Raw genomic sequence first — 12,256 nt, 5'->3', positions numbered from 1 at the left:
GTATATAGAAAATGCTAAACACTCCACAAAAATCTGTTAGAACTAATGAAAAAATTCAGTAAAGTTTCAGGATTTAAAAAAAGGAACACAGAAAAAATCAGTTGCATTTCTATACACTAACAATGAACTATCTGAAAAAGAAAAAGAAAAATTCTATTTACCATAGTATCAAAAACAATAAAATACTTAGGAATAATTTAACCAAGGAGGTGAAAGAACTATACACTGAAAACTACAAGACTTGACTAAAGAAACTGTAGAAGACACAAACAAATGGAAAGATATCCCATATTCATAAATCAGAACAATTCATATTATTTTTTTGGTTTTTTTTCTTTTAATTTTATTTATTTATTTATTTATTTATGGCTGTGTTGGATCTTCATTGCTGCACGTGGGCTTTCTCAAGTTGCAGTGAGCGGGGGCTACTCTTCGTTGTGGTGCGAGGGCTTCTCATTACAGTGGCTTCTCTTGTTGCGGAGCACAGGCTCTAGGAGCGCGGGCTTCAGTAGTTGTGGCTCACGGGCTCTAGAGCACAGGCTCAGTAGTTGTGGCACACGGGCTTAGTTACTCTGTGGCATGTGGGATCTTTCCGGACCAGGGCTGGGACTATCTACAATGAACTATAGAGGTCATCTGGCCATCCCCCAGCCTGAGATTCCCTTTCTGCTCTCCCCACTTAGCAGAGTGAGCTCTTCTCCAAGGGAAGGGTATTTATTTTTGTGGATGGGGCAATGTAAGTATGGGAGAAAAAGTAGAGTCTAGGGGAAGAGGAAAGAAAGGTATAAAAAGGTGTGGAGAAGTAGGAAGTGTCCAGGGGCTCCAGGAGGAAGCAGAGATGGCTTAATCTCTGCCTAAGCACCCACCAGGGTGTCCCTTCTTTGTTCCTCCCTCCCCATCATCAGTCTCCAGATCCCATCCTCACCAGCCCAGGTCTTGGTCAGTGACAGGGCCCCAGGGAGGAAGCAGGAAGGTTTGGGGCCCCATGAATTGACCTCTCTGGTTGTCTTGGAATCTGGAGTGAACATAGGGTCACAAGCCATTGGTACAGATATTAGAAATGTTAATATTGACTACTACCCCTGATTGGTTTCTCTACAACCTGGGAACCCAACAGAAACTAGCCATGATACTATGTCATCTGTCTCTCAGTAGAGCAACCAAAAAGACCTGACACAAGTGTGAAAATGAAAGGGAAAACCAAGGGAAGGTCCTAGGGAGATGGGCAATCCTCAGAGCTTTAGGCTCTCTGCTAAACTGGGCTTCCCCACCTAGTCATTGTGCTTGGGGTGTGCTGAAGACTCTCATATCCAAACCTGGAGGTGTTTCAGGCTTCCATGATTTTCCTCTTCAGCAACATTGCAGAACATATTCCCTTTCTCAGAACACTTTTTCTGGAGTCTGTTATGATACCAATGAGACTACTTGGCTAATTCCCTGCTTACTTTTCCTTTTATTCCTTTCCAAGAATCTCTCTGCATGAGTTCCCCTGCCCCCAGCCCTGACTTTGGGGATAACATAGAAATATGAGCATGGATTCTGAAGCCAGATTACTTGGGTTCAAATCAGGCTTTACCATTTACTTGTTGTGTGGCCTTGGGCAAGTGAATTAACCTCTCTACCTGTGTGCTCATCTTCAAAATGGGAAAAGAACCCTTCAGTGATTTGTTGGGAGAGTTAAATGAGTTAATGCGTGTAAAGCACTAGGTAATTTTTAGATATTATTAGTATTATTTTGGTGGTTGTTGTTTTATTATTGCCATTCTGGGCCTTTCTCCCTGAGCCCTATCACTTCCACTTTTTCTTTTTTTTTTTTTGGCTGTATGTGGGCCTCTCACTGTTGTGGCCTCTCCCGTTGCGGAGCACAGGCTCCGGACGCACAGGCTCAGCGGCCATGGCTCACGGGCCCAGCCGCTCCGCGGCATGTGGGATCTTCCCAGACCGGGGCACGAACCCGTGTCCCCTGCATCGGCAGGCGGACTCTCAACCACTGCGCCACCAGGGAAGCCCCACTTTTTCACAATATGTGCAACTCCAGGTATAGCAACATCCTTAGTCATTTCTATCTGCTTTTTATCACGACATTGGGCCATACTGGTTCACCCTGACTTTCTTCAGTCTCAAGCAGAGGACTTCTCTCTCCGCACTATAGCACATGGCAAAGTAAAGAACAGCTTTTATTCCCTTCTTTTAAATCTTCAGACCTGGGCTTGTCTATAAGCTCCAAACAGTCTAGTCACTGATCCTAAGAGTGAGTCTATAAAGAGCACATGGATTCATGGACCGATAGATCCATCGTGACATTCTTTATTCTCACATTGGGCATACAGACTAGGTGTTACTTTAAAACAAAGAATGTTGCCCACCATCCAGTTCTACAAGGATCAAGTCATTAGCCTCTGCAGTCACTGACCAGCAGTATACCCTGAAAAGAATTCAGGATGAAAAATGTGATAAGGCACTCTATGCTTTGGAAAAACAGATGCCTTAGATAGAGATATCTCAGGGGGAAAATTTTAATGAACCCAGATTCTTGCATCTTCTCATACAGAGAAAAGCACTAAAATCATTAACTAAGATATCTGATGCTCATGATTAGTAGTAACCTTTTACCAAGATGTATGCTTGACTGCACACATTCCCTAGCCAAAATCATACATATACTGGCTTCTCCCCCTGCCCCATTGGAACAGTTCCTCAGAGCTATCTGAGAGGCTGTCTCCCAGGCTATAGTCTTCAGTAAGACCTTGAATAAATTCAACTCACAGCTCTTACATTGTGTGGTTTTCTTTCAGTTGACATACTCAAGCCAACAATTGTTTATCACAGTTAGATGCCCCTATGCACCAACCATAATGTTTTAACTGAAAAAGGCTGACAATGTCAAGTGTTGGCAAGAACAATCAAGCACTGCTATTGAAAGAGTAAGTTTATTCAATCAATTTGAAAAAAACAGTTTGTCATTATCTGCTGAAGATAAAGATCCACCTTCCCTATACCCATAGATTCCATTTTAGGTATTTAACAACAACAACAAAATACGTGCACCATAAGAAGGGTTTGCAGCAGCAATATTTGTGATAGCCAAAAGCTGGAAACAACTCAAACATGCACAAAGAGTAGAATGGATAAATAAGTTGAGATATGTTCATGTAATGGAATGCTATACGGTGACAAAAACAAACTATAGCTACACACAATTACATGAATGAATCTCATAAACATAATATTGTGACACAAAAGAACACATACTATATTATTCCATCTACACAAAGTTTTAAAGAGACAAAACTAATCTAGGTTGCTACAAAAGATTACTGGTTACCTTTGGGGAGGAGGAAGGGGTCCACGATTGAGAAAGGTATTAGTGGGTTGTTTACAGTGCTCATAATGTTCTATTACTTGACCTGTGTGGCTGTTAACAGAAGTATTAATTTTGTGAAAATTCATTGAAACATCCACCTGTGTGTTCTCAACTCAAATTAGAAAAATAAAAATACTGCTTTTATTAAAAAGAGAAGAAAAGAAACAGTGTGAAGAAAATCACTTCTGTGTTTGTTACAAAATTCTTATCAAGAACACTGTGCATCTATACACTGTACAAGATCCCACATGATAAATCCTGTGATGCATTTAGTACCAGGAAAGATTTTGTCTTTTCTAAGTAAATAGTATACCATTGATTATTTTTAAATTATATAGTTCTGCATATTACCTTAGAAGTTTAAGGCCAAATTTAATGTTCAATCATAGTAATTCTATTAGTCCTTGTAGACAGCATTTTTTTCTTCTCTCCTCTCTTTCATCACTTTGATTTTCTATTTCTTTTTATGTTTCCATTTGCATTTTAATAACTTTTTTGTATATATGTCTTTTACGGTAAGTTACCTCAAACTCTTTTTGAAGATGCTACATTGTCCAAGCATAAAACTTAACAGATTTCCCAACCTCAGTCTCATCCCAAAAGCTGACTCAATCCTTCTGCCAAGTGGGAAAAAATTAGCAAATACTCCAGCAGCTGACGCCTTGTAATGGCATAAATATATTTATATATATATATATATATATATATATATATATATACACACACACACATATATGAAATATGATATATATGAAATATAGTAAAAGTATATATCATACTTCATTTCATATCAGTATATGAGATTCCACAAAGAGAAAGGAAAAATGTTACCTGAGGAATTCTTGTTTGGGAATGTACATCAGATTTCACCTACCTTTGGAATTTTATTTCTTCTCTGTTCTCCACAGGATTAGAAATGTAACAAGTGAGAAGGAATAATGGGACTATTAAACCCTTGTTTACTGGTCACGTGGGTAAAAAAAAGAAAGAAAAAACAATTTCGCCACTCCCACTGCAAAGAGCTTGCTCACAGTAGGAGATGGGGGTAGGGTTAGGGCAGGACACAAACTAGATCACAGAGCTTCAGCAACACAGTTCTCAGGACTTAATTATATATGGCCACTCTTGCTTATGCAACAGTTCACAAACTTACCCCACAGCTCCCAGCATTATAATAAAAGAGCTGGTTTTCCACATTGCCAAGAATTCCAATTTACAGAGCATACCCAGGGGGTCCTATTTATAAGTATAAAATCACTCTCAACTTCTAAACAATACTTTCTCAAACTCCAAAAGAATAAAGATCAGAAAAGCAGAGAACACAATGGCAATGAAATTTCTTTCAGAAATCAAAGTTGAAGGGTCTTTTAAGAAAATTAAAAACCATAATCAAGATCTTCAAAAAAAATTTTTTTTTAACTTAAAAAATTTTTTTTAAAAACATCTTTCTCAGGACTTCCCTGGTGGTGCAGTGGTTAAGAATACGCCTGCCGGGCTTCCCTGGTGGCGCAGTGGTTGAGAGTCCGCCTGCCGATGCAGGGGACACGGGTTCGTGCCCCGGTCTGGGAAGATCCCACATGCCGCGGAGCTCCGCAACGGGAGAGGCCACAACAGTGAGAGGCCCGCGTACCACCAAAAAAAAAAAAAAAAAAAGAATCCGCCTGCCAATGCAGGGGACATGGGTTCAAGCCCTGGTCCAGGAAGATCCCACATGCTGCGGAGCAACTAAGCCCGTGTGCCGCAACTACTGAGCCTGTGTGCCACAACTACTGAAGCCCGCACGCGTAGAGCCCGTGCTCTGCAACAAGAGAAGCCACCGCTCACCGCAACTAGAGAAAGTCCACGCAGCAACGAAGACCTGACCCAACACGGCCAAAAATAAATAAATTTATTAAAAAAACCTTTCTCCAAACAGATCTTATCCCCAACCCAACACACACACACACACACACACACACAGACACACACACACACACACACACACACACACACACCATTTGCTCAGGAAGAGTCCCGTCCTGGAGACTTCAGAGGACTTCATGAATCCCCACTGGGCAGGGTTCCTTTCCTTTCCCCCACGCTGCCCACCCCCCGCTTCCTCACCTCCTTCACAACACCGCCCTCTTGTGGTCAGAGTCCAGGCTGCTCCACTCCTCTGTGCCAAGCCCACAGTTCTCACCAGTGTCATTCTTGCTCAACTGGAGAATCAGATCTGCTACAGCCAAAATTAAAAGTAGAAAGCCCCCATCCTCTGAGTAAGTTGGAGCCTCTGCTGGAGTCAGGGAGCGGGGAAACAGAGTCCCCTTTTAGATTGCCAACCTGAGATCAGCTTCTGCAAACTGGGGCTCTCAGCCTTAATGCTGTGAGACACCTTTCCAAAAGAGCTGCAGCTGGACAGGAATAAAGATGCAGACATAGAGAATGGACTTGAGGACACAGGGAGGGGGAAGGGGAAGCTGGGACGAAGTGAGAGAGTGGCATGGACATATATACACTACCAAATGTAAAATAGATAGCTAGTGGGAAGCAGCCGCATAGCACAAGGAAATCAGCTCCGTGCTTTGTGTCCAACTAGGGGGGTGGGATAGGGAGGGTGGGAGGGAGACGCAAGAGGGAGGAGATGTGGGGATATATGTATATGTATAGCTGATTCACTTTGTTGTACAGCAGAAACTAACACACCATTGTAAAGCAATTATACTCCAATAAAGATGTTAAAAAAAAAAAAAAGAGCTGCAGCTGCTTCGTGTCCTAATCCACTCTAGCAAATTAATCAAACCCAAGGAGGGAGTTGTGGGACCCTTCGATTTAAAGCCAGTCAGTCAGAAGCACAGGTAACAACCTGGGCTTGCAATTGGCATCTGAAGTGGGCGGGGGAGTCTTGTGGGACTGAACCCTTAACCTGTGGAATCTGACACTATCTCTGGATAGATAGTGTCAGAATTGAGTTGAACTATAGGACACCTAGGCTGGAATCCAAAGAGTTGGTTTGGATGTGTGGGGAAACACACCCATGCCCCACAATGGAACTGGTATCAGAATTCTTCAGCACCCTTTCACAACTCTCTCCTCTCTTGGCTCCTATGAAATCACACTCTCCTAGCTCTCCTGCTTCTATTCCTATTTGTTCTCATTGTCCTTTGCTGGTTTTTCTTCCTCTACCCAATTTTTAAAGTCAATATCTTTAAGAGTTCTATCCTGTCCCTTCCTCTCTTCTCACTGTACATACCCTCCTTGTTTGGGGACCTCAGTCATCATCAACTTCAACCCTGATCCGAGTTCTAATGACTTGCAAATCTCTGCCTTCGGTCAAGACCTCTCCTGACATCTAGCTCCTCATATCCAACTACCTGCTGGGCATCTTCCACTTGAATTCATCCATTCATTCCATAAACATAGAGTCCCTACTATGTGCTAGGTCCAATGCTAGTTACTGGAGATAAAAGAGGTGAGTAAAATAGACATGAGATTTGAAATCTCAGAACTTATTATTTTAGTAGGAAAAAGACATTAAATATAATATTCTCACAAATAAATATATAATTACACACTGTGATGAGGGCTATGAAAGAAAAGCATAGAGAGCTTAGGGAGTATCACAGTAGCAACTCAAACTCAACTTTTCAAAACTGAAATAATGATGATTCAGTGCAATCTGATCCTCCTCCTTATTTTCACATTATTTCCTATCCCTACATGTATTCAACAAATACTCAACACATTTAATGATTGCCCACTAGGTGCCAAACAATCCCTTCCAACCAGTTGCCCAATCCTGAAACCTGGGAAATCATCCTAGACCACTTCCTCATCCCCCACATCCAATCAATATTAATTCTTAGTAATATCTCTTAAGTCACTTAGGTCCACACAATCACATCCATCTCTACTTTACTGCCTTACTTCAGGCCACAAGTATTTGTGCCCTGGATTCCAGCAACAGTTTCTTGGGATTGCTCTGCCTCTGTTTGCTCTTTCCCCTTCTATTTGCCCTTTATAGGGCTCCAGAGTTTATTTCTAAAACACAATTCTGATTATGTTTCTCCCCTGCTTAAAAGCCTTCCAAGACTCCCCACTGTCTTCAGACAAATCCAAATTCCTGTGGAGGAACAAGGTTTGACACTGTGTTTTGATCTGAATCTGCCATCCTTTATTTTAATCAGTCTACAAGGAGGAAGCTAGGTCCCAACAGTATATAGCTTTATGATTAACAAGAATACCTATACAATATGTATATTGGCAGGTTATTTATCAAAAATCTGCTAGGTTCATTTATAGCTTAGGTGAAAAATTCAATTTCATATATTATATCCATCATATAGATTAAAAAACAATTGCAATATCCTATAACACATGTTTTATCAGCTTTGAAGTCATCATTTGCTTTGTGGTTAAAAAATCATTCCTGTGAGATTAAACTAAAACTTTGTCATTTAAATAAATATGAGGGTACTCTTTATTACTTTTCAGTAGTTGATGATAACAAGTGATAAAACCTATCATAAACTGAAATATGACCTTGGCTCCACCTAGATAGTCTCCCTTTGTTTATGATGCTCTTCTGTCAACAGAACATTAATCTTCTTTTATTTTATTGAGGAGGAAAATAACTAGCACAGGAGCACTTCAAATTTTCAGTTTGTTTCAACAATATTATTCACTCCCAAGGCTTCTCATCAAATACAGATATGATCAATATTTTATTATAATTTTAACCAAAGCTGAATTAAAATGGAAGACGAATAACTTTTTTCTTTTCTTTTTTTTTTTTTGGCCACACCTCATGGCATGCAGAATTTCCCTGACCAGGGGGAAGATGAATAACTTTTATTTCCACACTCTTTAGCTTGGCATGCAATGCTCTGGCCATAGCTTGCCTCTTAGTCCCATTTCTCACTATGCCTTCCCTTGAAGTCTGAGTTCTGACCATATGGAACTATTACTGGCAGGTTCCTGAAAGCACCATGCCATTTCCGCTTCTGTGCCTTTGCTGCCTGTACCAATATTGTCCAAGTCTTTAAAAAAATGCTGATGCCACATTAAAAGGATCATACACCATGATCAAGTGGGGTTTATCCCAGGAATGCAAGGATTCTTCAATATACGCAAATCAATCAATGTGATACACCATATTAACAAACTGAAGGATAAAAACCATATGATCATCTCAATAGATGCAGAAAAAGCTTTTGACAAAATTCAACACCCATTTATGATAAAAACACTCCAGAAAGGAGGCATAGAGGGAACTTACTTTAAAATAATAAAGGCTATATATGACAATCTCACAGCCAACATCGTTCTCCATGGTGAAAAACTGAAACCATTTCCACTAAGATCAGGAACAAGACAAGGTTGCCCACTCTCACCATTATTATTCAACATAGTTTTGGAAGTTTTAGCCACAGCAATCAGAGAAGAAATAAAAGGGGGCTTCCCTGGTGGCGCAGTGGTTGAGAGTCCGCCTGCCAATACAGGGGACACGGGTTCGTGCCCCGGTCCGGGAGGATCCCACATGCCGCGGGGCGGCTGGGCCCGTGAGCCATGGTCGCTGAGCCTGCACGTCCAGAGCCTGTGCTCCACAACGGGAGAGGCCACAACAGTGAGAGGCCCGCCTATCGCAAAAAAAAAAAAAAAAAAAAGAAAGAAAGAAAAGGAATCCAAATCAGAAAGAAGAAGTAAAACTGTCACTGTTTGCAGATGACATGATACTATACATAGAGAATCCTAAAGATGCTACCAGAAAACTACTAGAGCTAATCAATGAATTTGGTAAAGTAGCAGGATACAAAATTAATGCATGGAAATCTCCTGCATTCCTATACACTAATGATGAAAAATCTGAAAAAGAAATTAAGGAAACACTCCCATTTACCACTGCAACAAAAAGAATAAAATACCTAGGAATAAACCTACCTAAGGAGACAAAAGATCTGTATGCAGAAAACTATAAGACACTGATGAAAGAAATTAAAGACGATACAAACAGATGGAGAGATATACCATGTTCCTGGATTGGAAGAATCAACATTGTGAAAATGACTATACTACCCAAAGCAATTTACAGATTCAGTGCAATCCCTAATCAAACTACCAATGGCATTTTTCACAGAACTAGAACAAAAAATTTCACAATTTGTATGGAAACACAAAAGACCCCGAATAGCCAAAACAATCTTGAGAAAGAAAAACGGAGCTGGAGGAATCAGGTGCCCTGGCTTCAGACTATACTACAAAGCTACAATAATCAAGATAGTATGGTACTGGCACAAAAACAGAAATATAGATCAATGGAACAGGATAGAAAACCCAGAGATAAACCCATGCACATATGGTCACCTTATCTTTGATAAAGGAGGCAAGAATATACAATGGAGAAAAGACAGCCTCTTCAATAAGTGGTGCTGGGAAAACTGGACAGCTACATGTAAAAGAATGAAATTAGAACACTCCCTAACACCATACACAAAAATAAACTCCAGATGGATTAAAGACCTAAATGTAAGGCCAAACACTATAAAATTCTTAGAGGAAAACATAGGCAGAACACCCTATGACATAAATCACAACAAGATCCTTTTCAACCCACCTCCTAGAGAAATGGAAATAAAAACAAAAATAGGGGCTTCCCTGGTGGTGCAGTGGTTGAGAGTCCACCTGTCAATGCAGGGGACACGGGTTCGTGCCCTGGTCCAGGAGGATCCCACATGCCGCGGAGCGGCGGGGCCCGTGAGCCATGGCCACTGAACCTGTGCGTCCGGAGCCTGTGCTCTGCAACGGGAGAGGCCACAACAGTGAGAGGCCCGCGTACTGCAAAAAAAATAAAAATAAAAAAATAAACAAATGGGACCTAATGAAACTTAAAAGCTTTTGCACAACAAAGGAAACCATAAACAAGACAAAAAGACAACCCTCAGAATGGGAGAAAATATTTGCAAACAAAGCAACTGACAAAGGATTAATCTCCAAAATATACAAGCAGCTCATGCAGCTCAATATCAAAAAAACAAAGAACCCAATCCAAAAATGGGCAGAAGACCTAAATAGACATTTCTCCAAAGAAGATATACAGACTGCCAACAAACACATGAAAGATGCTCAACATCACTAATCATTAGAGAAATGCAAATCAAAACTACAATGAGGTATCAACTCACACAGGTCAGAACGGCCATCATCAAAAAATCTACAAACAATAAATGGTGGAGAGGGTGTGGAGAAAAGGGAACCCTCTTGCACTGTTGGTGGGAATGTAAATTGATACAGCCACTATGGAGAACAGTATGGAGGTTCCTTAAAAAACTAAAAATAGAACTACCATACAACTCAGCAATCCCACTACTGGGCATATACCCTGAGAAAACCATAATTCAAAAAGAGACATATACCACAATGTTCACTGCAGCATTATTTACAATAGCCAGGACATGGAACCAACCTAAATGTCCATCGACAGACAAATGGATAAAGAAGATGTGGTACATATATACAATGGAATATTACTCAGCCATAAAAGGGAACAAAATTGGGTCATTTGTAGAGGCGTGGATGGATCTAGAGACTGTCATACAGAGTGAAGTAAGTCAGAAAGAGAAAAACAAATATCGTATATTAATGCATATATGTGGAACCCAGAAAAATGATACAGATGAACCAGTTTGCAGGGCAGAAATAGAGACACAGATGCAGAGAACAAACGTATGGGACACTAAGGGGGAAAGTGGTAAGGGTGGGGGGTGGTGTGATGAATTGGGAGATTGGGATTGACATGTATACACTAATATGTATAAAATGGATAACTAATAAGAGCCTACTGTATAAAAAAATAAATAAAATAAAATTCAACAATAAAAAAAAAAGAGAGAGAGATGTACCACAATGTTCATTGCAGCACTATTTACAAGAGCCAGGACATGGAACCAACCTAAACGTCCATCAACAGATGAATGGATAAAGAAGATGTGGCACATGTATACAATGGAATATTACTCAGCCATAAAAAGAAACGAAATTGAGTTATTTGAAGTGAGATGGATGGATCTAGCGTCTGTCATATAGAGTGAAGTAAGTCAGAAAGAGAAAAACAAATACCATATGCTAACACATATATATGGAATCTAAAAAAAAATGGCTCTGAAGAACCTAAGGGCAGGACAGGAATAAAGATGCAGACTTAGAGAATGGATTTGAGGACACGGGGAGGGGGAAGGGTAAGCTGGGACGAAGTGAGAGAGTGGCATGGACATATATACACTACCAAATGTAAAATAGATAGCTAGTGGGAAGCAGCTGCATAGCACAGGGAGATCATCTCCGTGCTTTGTGACCACCTAGAGGAGTGGGATAGGGAGCGTGGGAGGGAGGCTCAAGAGGGAGGTGATATGGGGATATATGTATACGTATAGCTGATTCACTTTGTTATATAGCAGAAACTAACACAACATTGTAAAGTAAGTATGTTCCAATAAAGATGTTTTAAAAAAATGCTGATGCCAATAGACAGCTTGGGTTATAAATTCATCTATAACATGTCATTATACTTCTTGATTTGGGTCCATTGCCCCTACTTGACTATAACTTTCTCGGAAGTAGAACCCATATCACTTTTTCTCCACAGAGCCTAGCTAAATGTCCAACACAAATTTTCAATAACTCTTTGTGGAATAAATGAATAAGTTAAAGAATGACTGAATGAACTATATCTTTCCCAAACAGATCATCCTTTTACATGCTGAAAACATCCAGAATAACAACAGGAGCTGGACTGCAAGTCCATGAAGTAGGTTCTACATCTGCAAAGAACTTGAAGAGAGAGACCTAGGGCTGACAGATTACCCAAAGAGGTTGATAGTAGACATAAATAGTAAATGTAAAGGGGATGGTAGATAGCAT

Source organism: Hyperoodon ampullatus, assembly GCF_949752795.1.
Source record: "Hyperoodon ampullatus genome assembly, chromosome: 11".
NCBI lineage: Eukaryota > Metazoa > Chordata > Mammalia > Artiodactyla > Ziphiidae > Hyperoodon > Hyperoodon ampullatus.
The sequence above is the reverse complement of the archived record's forward strand: the minus strand, read 5'-3'. Positions refer to the sequence as shown.